The 18,022-nt window shown below is 50.7% G+C and overlaps 1 long non-coding RNA gene across 1 annotated transcript; it reads left to right on the top strand.

Annotated features, from left to right (window-relative positions):
- Window positions 1-2,319: 2,319 nt before the first annotated feature.
- Window positions 2,320-13,846, top strand: LOC139038446 (uncharacterized). Its single transcript, XR_011491417.1, has 2 exons — window positions 2,320-2,503; window positions 10,248-13,846. It is a non-coding gene; the product is annotated as an uncharacterized lncRNA (long non-coding RNA).
- Window positions 13,847-18,022: the final 4,176 nt, after the last annotated feature.

The raw sequence follows: 18,022 nt of genomic DNA, 5'->3' as shown, positions 1-18,022 counted from the left end.
ATAACTACAAAGCTTGTGATCTACATGACCAAACCCAAGCTCATGTCAATTTTGTTTTATGTTTTCTTCCATAATTTTGAATAGTTTTGCATTTAAAATTTGTGAGAAGGTAACAGGAAGGCCAGAGGTCCCCAAGCAGCAGAGGGAAATAAACTGCAAGTGGCAGACATTTTTTGTTTTCTTTTGTTTTCCCTTTCTCTGTTGATGAAACAGGTTCTGCCTAAGACTAACCTTTTGTTTTTTTCTTCTTCTTCTTTTCTGAAACCTTGGGCTGATAATGTCTCAACAAACCAGTATTCATGTCAATTGTTTTATGGCCAGGGATGACACACCTTGTGCCATCCTATCTCAAAAATGCATATTGTGAGAGGGGGGCCTGGTGAAACTCCCCCCACCCTTGAGGTGTTTCTTTTATCTAATCAGAAGCTCACTAACAGACATAAAATGCCTTGCTAAAAACTAGTAAGTGGGCATTCTATCTGCCCCCTTCTGATGTCTATGTCAGACGCTTTCTCTATCTCTCTTATACCTGAATAAAATTCTGTTACACAAAAAGCTCCAGTGATCAAGCCTCATCTCTGGCCCTGGATCAAATTCCTCTCCTCTGGAGGCGGCAAATCTCAGTGTAGCAAGTGGATAGCAGCAGCAACCTTTCAAGTTGTCTATAAATAATTGTGAGTGAATTTTGTGTACTTCATAAAGTTTGTGTCTATATTTATTTCATTCTATATGGTTTTCAACTTGCCAACATCCGCTGGATCATCGGAAAAGTAAGAGAGTTCCAGAAAAACATCTATGTCTGCTTTATTGACTATGCCAAAGCCTTTGACTGTGTGGATCACAATAAACTGTGGAAAGTTCTGAAAGAGATGGGAATACCAGACCATCTGACCCACCTCTTGAGAAACCTATATGCAGGTCAGGAAGCAACAGTTAGAGCTGGAAATGGAACAACAGACTGGTTCCAAATAGGAAAAGGAGGACGTCAAGGCTGTATATTGTCACCCTGCTTATTTAACTTATATGCAGAGTACATCATGAGAAACGCTGGGCTGGAAGAAGCACAAGCTGGAATCAAGATTGCCGGGAGAAATATCAATAACCTCAGATACACAGATGACACCACCCTTATGGCAGAAAGTGAAGAGGAACTAAAAAGCCTCTTGATGAAAGTGAAAGAGGAGAATGAAAAAGTTGGCTTACAGCTCAACATTCAGAAAACTAAGATCATGGCATCAGGTCCCATCACTTCATGGGAAATAAATGGGGAAACAGTGGAAGCAGTGTCAGACTTTATTTTTGGGGCTCCAAAATCACTGCAGATGGTGATTGCAGCCATGAAATTAAAAGATGCTTACTCCTTGGAAGGAAAGTTATGACCAACCTAGATAGCATGTTAAAAAGCAGAGGCATTACTTTGCCAACAAAGGCCCATCTAGTCAAGGCTATGGTTTTTCCAGTGGTCATGTATGGATGTGAGAGCTGGACTGTGAAGAAAGCTGAGCACGGAAGAATTGATGCTTTTGAACTGTGGTGTTGGCGAAGACTCTTGAGAGTCCCTTGGACTGCAAGGAGATTCAACCGGTCCATCCTAAAGGAGATCAGTCCTGGGTGTTCATTGGAAGGACTGATGCTGAAGCTGAAACTCCAATACTTTGGCCACCTCATGCAAAGAGTTGACTCATTAGAAAAGACCCTGATGCTGGGAGTGATCGGGGGCAGAGGAGAAGGGGACGACAGAGGATGAGATGGCTGAATGGCATCACCGACTCGATGAACATTGAGTTTGAGTAAACTCCAGGAGTTGGTGATGGACAGGGAGGCCTGGCGTGCTGCGATTCATGGGGTCGCAAAGCGTCGGACACGACTGAGCGACTGAATTGAACTGATACAGTTTTCAATTCTTTGTTTTTACCTATTTTTGAAAAGTTATGGGATATTGTCTTCAATTTGAGTTTGAATTTCCAGTTTAATGGGCTTCCCTAGTGGCTCAGCTGGTAAAGAATCCGCCTGCAATGCGGGAGAATTCGGTTCGATCCCTGGGTTGGGAAGATCCCCTGGAGAAGGGAAAGGCAACCTACTCCAGTAACCTGGCCGAGAGAACTCCATGGACTGTATTGTCCATGGGGTCGCAAAGAGTCTGGCAAGACTGAGCGACTTTCACTTTCCAGTTTAACAGACTCAGCTGTTCCGCCAATAGGGGCCGCTGTGCCCCGTGACCTGTGAGTGAAGCGTGGCCGGCACTTTCCTTATTGACCACAGGGTGGCGCTGAGCCCGCATCACTGACTCAACAGCGCATGCGTGTTCCTTGCCTCCCCGGCTTAGCGTAGCTGAGGGGAGTTTTGTCTCCTCAGGCACGGCAGGACTTCGTCTGGGACTCCCAGGTCAGCGCTCAGTCTCCTTGGAAGTCGCTGGGGTTTCGGCTTCAGGACAACACGGGGCGGCGTCCACACTGATGGGAGCTGAGTTTCCTGACGACTCAGGCGACATCGAGAGGAAAAGGTGAGGAAAATTCAGGAGAAGTTTGGTGAAGTTTCCTGTGTGCGAATGACTGCTGTTTTCAGATGACCCGGAAGGCTTGGTGTGGAAAGCTGGGGTTTTAGTCAGTTTTATGTGCGGTGTAGACGGTGTCCAGGGCCCGTCTTTGAATGTGGTGTCCAGTTTTCCCAGCACTGTTTACTGTGGGGACTGTCCTTCCCGTTGGTGCGTCCTCGGCCCCTTTGTCATGGATAACGGACCATCCATTTGGGCTGAATTCTGGGCCCTCTGTCCTGTTCCCCTGGCCGTGTGCCTGTTTTTGTTTAGCACAGTTTTGGTGACTGTAGCTTCACCAGATTTAGCGTGGAGTCAGGGAGGGAGATGCCTACAGCCTGTTCTTTCTCAGGGTCACCTTGGCTATTTGGGGTCCTTTGTGATTCACACAAATGTTAGGAGGATTTGCACTTTCTGTGAAAACTATCATTGGAAATTTAGGAGGGATTGCATTCACTGTGTGCTTTGGGTAGAATGGACATTTTAACAGTGGTATTTGTTCTGTTCCATGAACACAAGTTGTTGTTCCTGTCGCTCAGTCGTGTCTGACTCTTTGCAACCCCATAGATTGCAGCATGCCAGGCTTCCCTGTCCGTCATCAACTCCTGGAGCTTGCTCAGACTCATGTCCATCCAGTCAGTGATGCCATCCAACCATCTCATCCTCTGTCACCCCCTTCTCCTCCTGCCCTCAGTCTTTCCCAGCATCAGGGTCTTTTCCAATGAGTCAGTTCTTTGCATCAATACTTTGGCCACAAGGTATTGGAGCTTCAGCTTCAACATCAGTCCATCTAATGAATGTTCAGGATATTCAATGAATATTCATGATGAGCAGAAGTATCTTTAACTAATTCTTCTCTTCCAGGAGCACAGGTATCTTTGCAGTGATTTGTGTCTTCTTTGGTTTATTCATCATTGTCTTAAGGTTTTCAGTGTACAGGTCTTTGATGTCCTTTGTTAAATTTATTCCTTGGTATTTTGTTCTTTTTGATGCAATTGTAAATAGAGTTTTTTCTCTTTTGGATGGTTCATTATTATAGTTTAGGAATGCAATTGATTTCTGTGTATTTATTTTGCATCTTTACTGAATTCATTTATTATTTCTAGTAGTTTTTTTGTGGAATGATATGGAAAATTGGAATTCAAAATTCCAATTTCTGCCACCTCCAGGTTATCCACAACAGGGAGGAAAGGGAAGTCCTTTATGTTGTTGTTCAGTTGCTCAGTTGTGTCCAACTCCTCGTGACCCCATAGACTACAGCACACCAGGTTTCCCTGTCCTTTACCATCTCCAGGAGCTTGCTCAAACTCATGTCCATTGAGTCAGTGATGCCATGCAACCATCTCATCCTTTGTCATCCCCTTCTACTCCTGCCTTCAATCTTTCCAGCATCAGGGTCAGGCTTCCCTGGTGGCCCAGACGGTAAAGAATCTGCCTACCATGCAGAGGGCCCTGGTTCAATTCCCGGGTCAGGAAGATCCCCTGGAGAAGAAAATGGAAATCCACCCCAGTGTTCTTGCCTGGGAAATCCCATGGACAGAGGAACCTGGAGGGCTTTAGTACATGGGGGTCACAAAAAGCTTTTATAGGGAAGCCCTAAATACAGTCTTACCACAGTGCCTTCAAAATTCCATGTGGATTTTGAGTGAACTGGATCTGGATAAGGCTTGGCCTCTATATGGAAGTTTAATGTTTTCTTTGCTTTTCTGGCGTGGTTTTGACATGGTGTTTTGAAAAGTATTTTATTTTCCAGTAATTTCAGATATACAGACACCCTTATGTACACGAGAGCAAGTTTAATACATTGATTAGATATATCTCTAAATATTAATGTTAACATTTAAATGGAATTACTTTTATAAGCTCATTTCTAGATTATTTATTGCTAGTGTATATGTATAAGATAGGTTTTTGTAAAGTGATATTTTGTCCTATGACTTTGCTGAATTAGTTGACTAGTCAAATAATTTTTTGTTGTTATAGGAAGTTTTATATATAAGATAGTGTGATCTGTGTTCTGTGAGTAGACACAGTTTTAATTTTTCTGTTCACATATGGATGCCTTTTATTTCTTTCCTCAGACCTCTGGGTAGAACTTCCAGTACCCTATTGAGTAACAGTGGTGAAGGCCAGCTTCCTCTCCTTGTTCCCAATTTCAGGAGTAAATCTTGCACTGTTTTACATTGAGCATAAAGCTTGCTGTGGCTTTGTATGCTACTCTCACATTGAACAAATTTCCTTTTATTCCTACTTTCTTGCGTGTTTGTATCATGAAATAGCACTGGACTTTGATTATAGATTCTTCTGCAGTAATCGAAATGATCATGGGTTTCTGCTTCACAGCTTATAGTGGTTCAATATACTGCTTAGTTTTAATATGTGGAACAACCTGACATTTCTGGTGTAGAGATACTTGCTTATGGCACCATCCATTCAATGTTCTGATGGTTTCATGTTGCTCTAATTGTGTGGAGAATTCTTGCTTTCACATTTATATGGTATACTGGTGTAGTTTTCTTATTATTATGTACTTGTGTGATTTGATTAGATTTGGCTTGGTGTCGGTGGTTTGAAGGGTTAGCATTAGGGCTGAGACTGGTGTGCGGGCTGGGTTATGGGTTATAGTTGCTGTTAAGTGACACCCACGTTGCAGACCAGGCCACCCGCCTCTGACATCCCCATCCTGCCTGGCCCTCTAGAGACTGCTCACTCCCCAGAGGGCAGGGGTAGTCCCCTACTTGGCCTCCCTCCTGCGTCTGCCTGTCCATTTGTCCTCCCTGAGTCAGGACACTGCTTCCTCCATGAGGCTTCTGGATTCCGGCCTTGGAACCCCGCCCCACCCCCCGACAAGTCCGTACAAGCTGCGTTGACCACCAGGATTTTTCACCTCAAAAGGCCCAGGAACGTGGACTCCCCAAGACCTCAGAATGGGGCTTTGTGTGCAGATGGGCCACTCCAGAGCTGCCCAGGTTGAGATGAGGTCACCGACCTCTATGTGAGGCGGGCGCAGTCCTCATGGGGGAGAAGGCAAGGTAAGAGCAGAGACAGAAATGGGCAAGGAGAGACCTGGGACCGGCTGACCCCAGAACCTGTGGGAGGAGCAGGCCCCCAACACCGGGACCTCGGGCTCCAGGCCTGAGGGTAAGTGTCCCCTGTTACACCCCTCACACCTCCCCCTGTACTCATCTGGGGTTCTGTGTGGGGGCCACAGGAATCCTAAACCGGCCCTGTGGAGGCTGAGGCGTTGTGCTTGTTGAAACCCAGGGCGATCACTAGCTGCCTCCCCTCTGGAGGTAACCCCCCTGTTCCTGGAGGAGGGACCCGGGGTCCAGGAAGACCCACTCTTCCCTGTGGTATGGCTGCCTGCCCCCTATCCACGGGGCATCTCAGGCCCGAGAAAGAAGCCACAGTGGTGTAGTGACCACAGAGAGTGCCTGCAGGCCACCCTCACCCGACCTCCTGCCCTGGTGTGGCCGTCTGAGAACTGACCTGTCAGCCCCCGGAGGCAGGCGCCTCGTTTCACAGGGTAGGTTCCTGTGCCTTGTTCTCAGAGGAGGGTGTCAAGAGAGCCGTGGTGACTGACGCTTGTGAGTCTGTGGGCCAGAGAGGTCTTCCCCAAGAGCCCAGGCACAGCTGGGCCAGGACGGATCCATCCCTCCCCTCCCGTGTCCCCCACGGAGTGAGGATCAATTCCCACCAACCCCCAGGAAGAGACATGACCCCCAGAGGACTAGACTATCCACAGATCGGGGACTGAGTGTGCGCCTCATTCCCTCAGAGAGAGCGATGTCTTCACCAGGGCCGCCAGATTGGCCCGTGTCCCCACCAACATCCAGCCTCAGGGAACCATCCAGACAGAAACCCCCTTCCAGGGGCAGGGGCCCTTGTGCTTATAGACCCTGACTTCGGGAAAGGGGGCCGGCCTGAGGGATGATGGATGTGCCCCAGTGCCCCGCACTCGCTGACCATCCCCCCCCATCCCCCTGCCCCCTCCTGCTCCCTGTGGCCTCACCCCCTCATTTTTTTTTAAATTTTTATTTATTTTTTTTATTAGTTGGAGGCTAATTACTTTACAATATTGTAGTGGGTTTTGTCATACATTGACATGAATCAGCCATGGATTTACATGTGTTCCCCATCCCGATCCCCCCTCCCACCTCCCTCTCCGCCCGATCCCTCTGGGTCTTCCCATTGCACCAGGTCCAAGCACTTGTCTCATGCATCCAACCTGGGCTGGTGATCTGTTTCACCCTAGATAAATCACGTGTTTTGACGCTGTTCTCTTGAAACATCCCGCCCTCGCCTTCTCCCACAGAGTCCAAGAGTCTGTTCTATACATCTGTGTCTCTTTTTCTGTTTTGCATATAGGGTTATCGTTACCATCTTTCTAAATTCCATATATATGTTAGTATACTGTAATGGTCTTTATCTTTCTGGCTTACTTCACTCTGTATAATGGGCTCCAGTTTCATCCATCTCATTAGAACTGATTCAAATGAATTCTTTTTAATGGCTGAGAAATATTCCATGGTGTATATGTACCACAGCTTCCTCATCCATTCATCTGCTGATGGGCATCTAGGCTGCTTCCATGTCCTGGCTATGATAAACAGTGCTGCGATGAACATTGGGGTGCACGTGTCTCTTTCAGATCTGGTTTCCTTGGTGTGTATGCCCAGAAGTGGGATTGCTGGGTCATATGGCAGTTCTATTTCCAGTTTTTTAGGAAATCTCCACACTGTTTTCCATAGCGGCTGTATTAGTTTGCATTCCCACCAACAGTGTAAGAGGGTTCCCTTTTCTCCACACCCTCTCCAGCATTTATTGCTTGTAGACTTTTGGATAGCAGCCATCTTGACTGGCGTGTAATGGTACCTCATTGTGGTTTTGATTTGCATTTCTCTGATAATGAGTGATGTTGAGCATCTTTTCATGTGTTTTTTTTTGCCATCTGTATGTCTTCCTTGGAGAAATGTCTGTTTAGTTCTTTGGCCCATTTTTTGATTGGGTCATTTATTTTTCTGGAGTTGAGCTGGAGGAGTTGCTTGAATATTTTTGAGATTAATCCTTTGTTGCTTCGTTTGCTATTATTTTCTCCCAATCTGAGGGCTGTCTTTTCACCTTGCTTATAGTTTCCTTTGTTGTGCAGAAGCTTTTAAGTTTCATTAGGTCCCATTTGTTTATTTTTGCTTTTGGTTCCAATATTCTGGGATGTGTCACCCCCTCATTTGGAAACTCTCCTCTCTAGGCTCCCAGCACCCACGCTTCCCACCTCATCCCTATCTCTCTCCAGTTCAGTCTGCCCTTTTCCAAGCTGGGTGAAGAGGAGAGTGAACGCCTCATGCCAGTGTTTGTAGCTGTGTAGATGGGCTTCCCTTGTCTTCCTGGCTGCAGTCGAGCTGGACACCGCGTGGTTTCCAGGGGCGTGGGGCTCGGCGTCGCCCAGCAGGGAGCAGCTCTGACACCCGCGGCCCACACCCCTCATCCAGCCTCAGGGGTGACAGGACCCTCCCTGGGCTTCCCCGACCCTTGGTCAGTGTCCTCAGTCATGTGCTGACAGGCGAGGGTTCCCTCCAAATGCTGCTAAATGCTTCACCCCAACACCCTTCCCGGGGTCGGCCCCTTGTCCTGTCGGGATGCTCCACCCTCACCAGGTCTCGGCTGCAGGGCAAGGGTGGACATCAGGCCTGCTGTATGCACTGCTGTGCATCCTGCTGTGTACACAGGCATGACCCTGCCCCAGGACTGGGAAACGCAGCCCTGCAGGGGATGTGGGGAGACATGACTGACCACAGGGCGGATTTCAGCTTTTGGCTCATGGGCAAGGGCAGCTGGCTTCTCGCTCCTGGGACCCTTTCTCACCCAGCCTGACCGCGACCTGGCTTTGTTCCCGCCCTGTTGTCCCTCCGCTGGCCTCGCTCGTGAGCAGATGGGACAGTGTGGTCAGTGGTCACAGACTGAGGCACACGGACACTAGCGGACCCACTTGCACCCCTGCTGACTGCTCGGAACAGGCGCTGCACTGGGGCCCGTGTGCTGTGGGCTTGCCTGCATGCAGAGAGGCCAGGCCTCTGCTTCTGGCTCTGGAGTCACCTTGAGTCTGATGGGAGTGTCTCTGCTCCCTGGGCCTCTCTCCAGGCTGGTCTGTCATGATGGCATGGTGCATGGTGGGGCTGCCTGAGTCCCCATGGGGGCTGGAGGCTGAGGTTGGGCACATTGTGGCCCCACATTGATGTGACAGACCCCAGTAAACCCTGCACCTCAGGGCTCAGGTGGTTTTCCTGGGCTGCTGCAGCCAAGGAGGTGGGACCCTGCTCCACACCTGTCCTCGCTGAGTTTAACTGCATCCTTCATCATAACTAACCTGAGTATAACAGCTTCAGGGACTTCTGGGAGCCTCCAAGAAAAGCATCTTGGAGGGGGTCTCTGGATCCCTGACTCTGCAATCAGGGTCAAAAGTGGTGGGGGGTCTTGGGGCCCTGGAATCTAAGGGTCTTCTACCGGGGGCGGGGGTAGGAGACCCCAGGTGGTAGTTAACTGAGTCCAAGGCCCTCCCAGTTATGAGGCATCCTAGCCCCTGCGCATCACAAAGAGGCCAGCTCCCTCCTCCCCTCACCCCCAGGCCTGGTCCCTGCTTCTGAGGAATTCCCTAGGGTGGGTCCTGGTGCCAGAGATGCCCCTATGCTGTGGCTCCTGAGTTTCCAGGGAGGATAGAGGAGTGAGGAGAGACTTGTCCACAGAAAGGGAGCTTCTGCAGAACAGAGCCTGGGGCTGCCACACCCCTACCTCCACCATCAGCCCCAGGTGCACTGGGGCATGACTGTGAGAGCGAGGCTCCTTCCCCCCACAGGACACGCAGGACACATGGGGCACTGGTCATTGGACCCCCACTCAGCATTAAAACCTCCCACACAGGCCTGTTGGGTGAGAGACACCATTTGAAGATGATTAATGGGGTGGGGTGGGCTGGGAGTGAACGCCAGGGGGGTGAAGCTGGGGTGGAACAAGTTGGAAGGTCACCCAAGGCCAGGCTTTCCCTGCAGGTGAGCCCAGGTGGAGGTGGACCCCTCGAGTCAGGGGTCTGAGCCCTGACAGCTCAGACACTATATTCTGGGCCTTTGGGGCACAAGTGCCCAAGCAGCCCCCATTTTTGTCTATACCTGCTGCAGTCAGGGCCGGCCCTGTCTTCATCTTCTTACTAGTATTTTATTTGTATTTTTTGAGAATATTTAGTTTTACAAGAAACACTAATTTTGTTTTTTTCAAGCAAAAGGTTTACAAATAAAGAATCTATTGTCTTGGAAGAATAGAACAAGTCTCTTTGGCTAGCAAGGGGCAATTTAGATAGGAGGAACTAGTGAAGCAAGTTATATCCTGGAAGTTCTGATTGATCTAGTTTTAGGAATAAGATGAATGTCTTATGTAGTTGTGTAAGGCTCCTTGATGTGCCGTCTTAGCTCGAGACTGGTAACACTCACAACCGAGCCTCCATGGTCCCATCTGGTGTGGACGCCGGGCTGGTTCACTCTCCAGGAGGCTGCGTCTGTTCCCAGAAGCCACCAAGCTGCTCCCCAGGTGCCCCAGTCCTGTTGTGACTGTTGAGGGCACAGACCTCTGCTCTCTGTCTGCTCCCCTTCCTGCTGGGCTGACTTCTGCTTGGCCTTCTCCACTCTGCTGACAGGCTCTTTAACTCTGGGTTTTTCTTTCCATGCAGGTGGATCCATGGCTTGGCTTGTATAGACTTCGTAATCAGTGCTGACCTGGATGGGACAGAAGAAGGTTGATCCCTGGGCCTGGAGTCTGAGCCCGCCGCTGCCCTGTCTTCTTCATGGCCAAGTTCTCACCCCTCCCAGCAGGCCTCTTGGACGCCAGTGGGATGGGGTGTCCATGGCAAGAGCAGGGGTCCGTGACTGGATGGGGTGTCCACACTAGGACTGGAGGGTCTGTGGGGGGCTGGAGGCCAGGGGGCAGGCAGGAGGGCTCCCAGCGTTCAGGCGGGTCCACACATCATGGTCGTAGGCCCGCACACAGTGCACCAGGCTATCGATGTGGTAGAAGGTGCAGTGGTCCAGGGACCAGTCCAGCCCGTTCAGGTGCCTGACCACCCACTGGTCAGTGTAGAGTGTGCACAGGGAGCCCAGGCCATGCTCCCGCACTTCCGGGAGGACATTCAGCATGGTCCCTGGGATCACCAGAAGGTCAGCCAGCAGGGCCCCCCACCCAACCTCACCAAGTTACAGTAAGAAACAAAAGACGCTTCCATGCAGGAAGACGGAAAGTCACCAGCCTGAGTGCTGTCCTGAGGAAGGCAGGCTGGCGTCTGGAAACTGGGTGCTATAGTGGGATGAATGGGGGGGGCTCCCAGATGCTATGTCCATGTCATGACCTCAGAGTCTGAGACTGGAACCTTATTTGGAAGTAGGTCTTTGCAGGTATAATTGGTTATGCATCTGGAGAGGAGGTCATCCTGGATTGGGGTGGCCCTAAATCATTGAGAGCATCCTTCTAAGAGACACAGACACAGAGGAGAAACCAGGTGAAGATGGAGCCAGAGATGGGAGGGACGGGGCCACAAGCCCAGGAACACCTAGAGCCCAACGCTGTGCTGAAGCCTCTGGAGGGAGCACAGCACTGGGGCACCCTGACCACAGACGGCTGATCTCTAGCCTGAGAGAGGACAGGCTTCTGTTGTTCGGAGCCTCTGTGTGTGGTCGTTTGCCACCACTGCCTCAGGAAGCTTATGCAGCTGGTGGGAAGCTCCCTGCTCTGATCTAAAACCTCCCTCCCATTAGGGGCAGCCCCCTGCACCTATGCTGTTTGCACTAACCATAAGGTTCTTGCTGAGCCCTGGCTCCCCTTCTGGGCACTGGCATTTTGGAGGGGGAGGGCAGACACCACCACATGACCAGCCCCCAGCCAGGTGCCAAGTCTCCATTGAGCTTCCCTGGGGAGATGGGGTGGCAGTGACTGTCAGGGCTCTGCCTTTTGTCACCAGGAGAAGAGACACCCCAGACACCCTTGATGGGGGAGAGGCACGATGGATGAGAGACCGGCTCAGGGCTCCTTCCACTGTGCCTCCCCACTGCCCCCTGAGGCCCCTCTCAGCTGTGAGCACCCCAGCTGGTGCTGAGCCCTGGAGCCTCCCAGCAGGCTCCACCCCTTCCTCCACCTCTAGTAGGTGGGACACCCCTTCTCCTCCTCACTCCAGGATCACTGCGCACCACATCCCCTTCCTCTACCTCTAGTAAGTGGGACACCCCTTCAAGAGCACTGCAGGCCCTGCCCGCTTTGTCCTCTCCTAGTAGGTGGGACACCCCATCTTGTCACTCCAGGAACACTGCAGACTCTGCCTCTTCTTCCACTCTAGTAGGTGGGACACCCCTTCTTGTCTCTCCAGGAGCACTGCAGGCCCTGCTCCCTTCCACCATGTCTGTTAGGTGGGACACCCCTTCCCCTTGTCACTTTAAGAGCACTGCAGACCCTGCCTCCTTCCTCTGCTTCTAGTTGGTGGGACACCCCTACTTGTCATTCCAGGAGCACTGCAGACCTTGCCCTCTTCCTCAATGTCACACCCCTTCTCCTTGTCACTGCAGGAGCACTGCAGACCCTGCCCCCTTCCTCTGCTTCTAGTAGGTGTCACACCCCTTCACCTTGTCACTGCAGGAGCTGAGCAGACCCCACCCCCTTCCTCCCATCTAGTAGGTGGGACACCCCTTTTTGTCATTCCAAGAGCACAGGAGGCCCTGCACCTTCTTCCATGTCTATTAGGTGGGACACCCCTTCTCCTTTTCACTCCAGGAATAGTTCTGGAGCAGATGTGTGAGTGGTTCTGGGGTTTGCAGGCTGAGCCCCTGATTCTGTGCCCCACTTCACCACATGAACACTAAGGCAAGCTGTCTGCCCTGCTGCCTGAATGCCCTCACCCCAACTCAGTATTCTCAGGGAAGGATTAGGGGCTTCTGTAGCAACATCTGAACCCCCTTTAATAGGGGTGTCCTTGTTCACAACCCTTTAACCCCAACCTTTAGCAGGAGATAACAAAAGTCTTTAAGGTAAAGGTTCCAGAGAGAAGAATGGTAACTACAAGCAAAACTAGATGGAACCAGCTGGGACCAAGCTGGCAATGGATCTGACTTCCAACAGACATTGTATGTTGATTTTACTATATTATTGATGTAGGAGATAGATGGGCTCCAGATTAGACATAACTGACCTCCTGTTTGCATTTCATGGGACACGAATAAGTGGACTTCCTGGTGGATACTTAACAACTGTTAGCATGTCTGAGGGAAGAGTTAGGTGGGCTTCAGTCTAGGTATTTACAATCAGCCTCCCGTTTGCCCTCCAAAATGGAAATAACAATAGAGTAAATAGCCAGTGTTTGTCTCTTGTAAACACCCTAAGGTAATAGTCATGGCAAGGACAAAATCCTGTATGAGTAAAGAGTTAAGGGATCTTTGCCCCCCACTCTTTTGGGACAAGGGAGACACCACACGTGCACAGAAGGTCATCTTGTGGGTCAAAACTCAAGAGGTAATGCCAGGAGCAATGAGTCTTGTTCCTCCCAGAAGACTTCACTTCAAGATCTATCCTGGCTGAAGGGTGAATGTGCACCCAGGGGAGGGTCCCAGGGTAGGTCAGGTGTGGGAAAAGAAACAAGATAATTAGCCTGAAGGAAAACAAAGACTCTGAAGAACTGCCCCATATAAATGACTTAACCATCTCTTTACTCTGCTCCTCCTCACTAGGGGGGATGCCCACACTCTTTCTCTGCTGTGCTTCTATCTTAACAACCCATTTCTCCATGTGCTTTCCTGCTTGTTGTTATTCTATGTCTCTAAAAAATTTATACTTGAACTTACAGTTTCTGTCTCTGTGATAAATACACTTTTCACTGTGGGCAAAGCTCCAGGGAAAAATAGCTTCTAGCCCTTGCTGATCTGGTGGCTGGGATTCATGGTTCTCATCCAGGCTTCCCAGGTTCAATTCCTGGGCAGGGAATTAAGATCTCACTTCATGTCACCACTGGCTGCTAACTTGATCATTATATTAAGTGACATACCTACCGGTGGCCATAACCCAACATGAAGAACCAAAACAAGGTAGAAATGAGGTGGCCACCTGCTAATTCGGAAAAGCCCTGCCCTTCCCCTAAATGTACCTGCCTCCCCAGCATTAGCCCCACTCCTCCTCCCTTTGTCTTTACTGTTTAAAATCAAACCACTTTATCCAGGTGGGTGAGAAGTTGAGCTGTGAACTTAGCTCCTGCTTCTCTGTTCTTTGGCGTCTGAGTAAAGCCTGTGCTGTATTGCTCTTGGCTTTGATTTCATAATCGCCTACTGGAGCCCAAATGGAAAAAGGAAACCTTCCCTGTTGAGGCAGAGAGCCTTGGCCGGGCTAGGGCCTGAGCAGGGTCCGTAGGACTTAACTTGGTGACAGTCTGTGAGGGGACGGTGGTCTCTGCCTGTGGGGTGGGTGGAGGGTGCACCTAGAGCTACAGTACTGGCTCTGTGGATGAGTATAAGGATGTAGAGATGATGTGATCCAGGCTCTTGTGAGGACAAGAGTCAGGCCCTAGTGAGGACCACATTCAGGCTGTCTTGATGACCAGAGTCAGGGCCCAGTGAGGGCCAGAGCCAGGCCCTAGAAAGGATGAGATTCAGGCCCTAATGAGGATGAGTGTCAGTGCCTAGTGAGGCCCTGAGTAAGGCTGTAGTGAGGATCAGCATCAGTGCCTGGTGAGGACCAGACTCGGGGCCGAGTGAGAACCAGAGTCATGTCCCAGTGAGGCAAAGAATCAGGCCACAGTAAGGCAAAGTTTCAGGCCATAGTGAGGATAAGAGTCAGGCAATAGTGAGGACCAGCTTCAAGCCCTAGGAAGGACCAGATTCAGGGCTCAGTGAAGACCAGACCAGGGCCCAGTGAGGACACAAGTCAGGGCCACGTGAGGCAAAGCGTCGGGCTTATTGAGGCAAAGAGTCAGGCCGTAGAGAGGACCAGAGTCAGGCCTTAGGACCAGAGTCAGGCTGTAGAGAGGACCAGATTCAAGCCATAGAGAGAACCAGACTCAGGACTTAGTGAGAACAAGAGTCAGTGCATAGTTAGGATCAGAGTCAGTTTTGAGTGAGGATTGTAGTCAGGTCATAGAGAAGCCTTGTCAGGACATAGTGAGAAGCTGTGTCATGCAATAGATAGGAAAAAAGAGGATGTAGTGAAGACCAGAAGGAGGCTGTAGTGAGGACCACAATGAGGACATAGTGAGGGCCAGAGTGAGACCATAGTGATGACAAGAGTGAGGACATAATGAGGACCAGTGTGAGGCTGCCATGAGGATGAGAGTCAGGCCTCAGTAAGCAGGAGATCAGAATCCAGTGAGCATGAGAGTCTGGCCCTTGAGCGGAGCACAGTCAGACTGTAGTGAGGACCTGAATCATGGCCCAGTGAGGAATCGTGAGGGTCCAGTGAGAAAAGAGTCAGCCCACAGAGAGGACGAGAGTTAAGCTGTAGAACCACTGACAGGGCAGAATCAGTGCACAGTGAGCAGCAGAGTCGGTCCTAGTGAGCATGAAAGTCAGGCCCTGGTGAGGATGAGAGTCATGTTGTAGTGAAGACTGGAATCATGGCCCAGTGAGAAACTGTGTCAGGATCCAGTGAAGAGAAGAATCAGGCCCCAGTGAGGGGAGGAGTCAGGCCATAGTGAGGCAAAGTTTAGGCCATATAGGAAAGAGTCAAGCCATAGTGAGGAGGAGAATCAGGCCATGGTGAGGAGAGTCATGCCAGGGTGAGACCTGTCAGGTCCTAGTTAGGACAAGAGTCTGGCCAAAGTGAGGATGAAAGTCAGGCCCTAGTTAGGACCAGAGTCAAGCCACAGTGTGGACCAGAGTTAAAACCCCATGATGACCAGATTTAGGGTCTAGTGAGGAAGAGTGTCCGGCCCTACTGAGGACAAGAGTCATACCATAGTGAGGATCAGAATCATGCTGTAGTGGGAACCAGAGTGAGGCCATACTGAGGATGAGTCAGGCCCTTAGTGAGGTCAAGAATCAGGCCCTAGTAGCATGAGAGTCAGTGCCTTGAGAGGATGAGATTCATGCCATAGTGTGGCAGAGCCAGGCATAGTGAGGACCAAAATCAGGGCCAGGGGAGGAATCATCTCAGGCTCCAGTGAGGACAAGAGGCAGGCCCCAGTGAGTCAAAAAGTCAGACTCAAGTGAGACAAAGAGTCAGGCAGTTGATAAGGCAAAGAGTCAGGCTGAAGAGATGACCAGAGTCAGGGGCCTAGTGAGGACTGGAATCAGGGCCCATTCAGGAACAGACTCAGGGCCCTGTGAGGACCAGAGTCAGGCCCCAGTGAGGCCAAAAGTCAAGCAGTAGAGAGTAAAGAATCAAGCTGTAAAGAGGACCAGCGGCAGGGTGTAGTGAGGCACAGCATCAGGTCATAGTGAGGCAGGGTCAGGCAGTAGAGTGGACCAGATCCAGGCCACAGTGAGAACCAGAGTCAGCCTGTATTGAGGACGAGTGTCAGGCCAGAGAGAGGACCCCGTCAGCGCTCAGTGAGGGCAGACTCAGGGAACACTGAGGTCCAGAGTTAGGGCATATGGAGAAGCATCGTCAGGGCCTAGTGAGAAGAAATGTCAGGTAATAGAGAGGAAAAGTGTGAGGATGTAGTGAGAAGCAGAGTGAGGCTATAGTGAGGACCAGAGTGAGGCTGTAGTCAGGATGAGAGTGAGGCCAGTTTGAGGACAAGAGGGAGGCTGAAGTGAGGACAAGGGTAACTACGTAGTGAAGGCCAGATTCAGGCCATAGTGAGGACCTGAGTTAAGGCCCATTCAAGATCAGACTCGGGGCCCAGTAGGACCAGAGTCAGACTGTGGGGAAGACCGAGTCAGGACCCAATAAGGACCACAATCAGTGCCTATTGAGGAGCAGAGTCAGGCCCCATTGAGGCAAAGAGTCAGACTGTAGTGAGGCAGAGTCAGGCAGTTGAGAGGACAGTGTCAAGCCATAGAGAGGACCAGAGTCTGGCTGCAGTGAGGACCAGACAGGCTGTAGAAAGGACTAGAGTCAGGACCCAGTGAGGACCTGAGTCAGGGCCAGTGAGGCAAAGTATCAGGCTGTAGTGAGGCAAAGGGTCAGGCCATAGAGAGGACCAGAGTCAGGCAGTAAAGAGGACCAGTGACAGGGCCCAGGGAGGAAGAAAATCAGGGCCCAGTGAGGACCAGAGTCAGGCCCTCGTGAGTATGAGAGTCAGGCCCTAGTCAGGATTTGAGTCATGTCATAATTAGAACTAGAGTCAGGCCACAGGGAAGACCAGACTCATGGCCCACTGAGAAACAGTGTGAGGGTCCAATGAGGACAAGAAACAAGTCCCATTGAGGCAAAGATTCAGGATAGAGGAAAGAGTCAGGTCATAGTGAGGACGAGAGTCAGGCCATGGTGAAGAGGAGAGTCATGTCAGGGTGAGGACGAGAGTCAGGCTAAAGTGAAGACAAGAGAGAGTCAGGCTTGAGTGAGAACCAGAATCAGGCTGTGTTAGGGACCACAGTCAGTTTGTAGTGAGGACCAGATTTAGTGACCAGTGAGTCCAAAGTCAGGCCCTTGTGAAAGGAGAGTCAGGCCTTAGTGAGGACCAGAGGTAGGCTGTATTGAAGACCAGCATCAAGGCCCAGTGAGGACCAGACGAAGGGCCTAGGGAGGACCAGACGAAGGGCCTAGGGAGGACCAGAGTCAGGCCACAGTGAGGACCAGAGTCAGGCTGTGGAGAGGACCAGACTCAGGGCCCAGTGTAGACCAGAGTCAGGCCCAGTGAGACAAAGTGTAAGGCCATAGTAAGGCAAAGAGTAGGCCCTAGAGAGGACCAGAGTCCGGCTGTAATGAAGACCAGTGTCAGGCCATAGAAAGGACCAGATTCAGGCTGTAGAGAGGACCAGAATCAATCCATGGTGAGGACCAAACTCAGGGCACAGTGAGGACCAGGGTCAGTGTGTAATGAGGACCAGAATCAGGACATAGTGATAAGCTGTGTCAGGTAACAGAGAGGAAAAGAGTGAGGATGTATTGATGACCAGGTGAGGCTGTAGTGGGGATCAGAGTGAGGACACAGTGTGGACTAGAGTGAGGCTATAATGAGGACCAGAGCCAGGCCGTGGAGAGGACACATGTCAGGGCTCAGTGCCCAGAGAGGACCAGGGTCAGTGTGTAGTGAGAACCAGGGTCAGGGCATAGTGAGAAGAAATGTCAGGTAATAGAGAAAAGAGTGGGGATGAAGTGAGGACCAGGATGAGGCCATAATGAGGACCAGAGCGAGGCCAAAGTGAGGACAAGGGTGCCAATGTAGTGAAGATCAGAGTGCGGCCATGGTGAGGGCTAGAGTCAGGCCCTAGTGAGGGTGAGAGACAGGCCATGGTGAGCACGAGAGTCATGCCGTAGTGTGGATAGATTCAGGCTGTAGTGAGGACCAGAATCAGGGCCCAGTGCAGAATTGTGTCA

The sequence above is a fragment of the Odocoileus virginianus genome, chromosome 15 (genome assembly GCF_023699985.2).
Source record: "Odocoileus virginianus isolate 20LAN1187 ecotype Illinois chromosome 15, Ovbor_1.2, whole genome shotgun sequence".
In the NCBI taxonomy this organism is placed as follows: Eukaryota; Metazoa; Chordata; class Mammalia; order Artiodactyla; family Cervidae; genus Odocoileus; species Odocoileus virginianus.
This window is presented reverse-complemented; position numbering and strand designations above follow the sequence as displayed.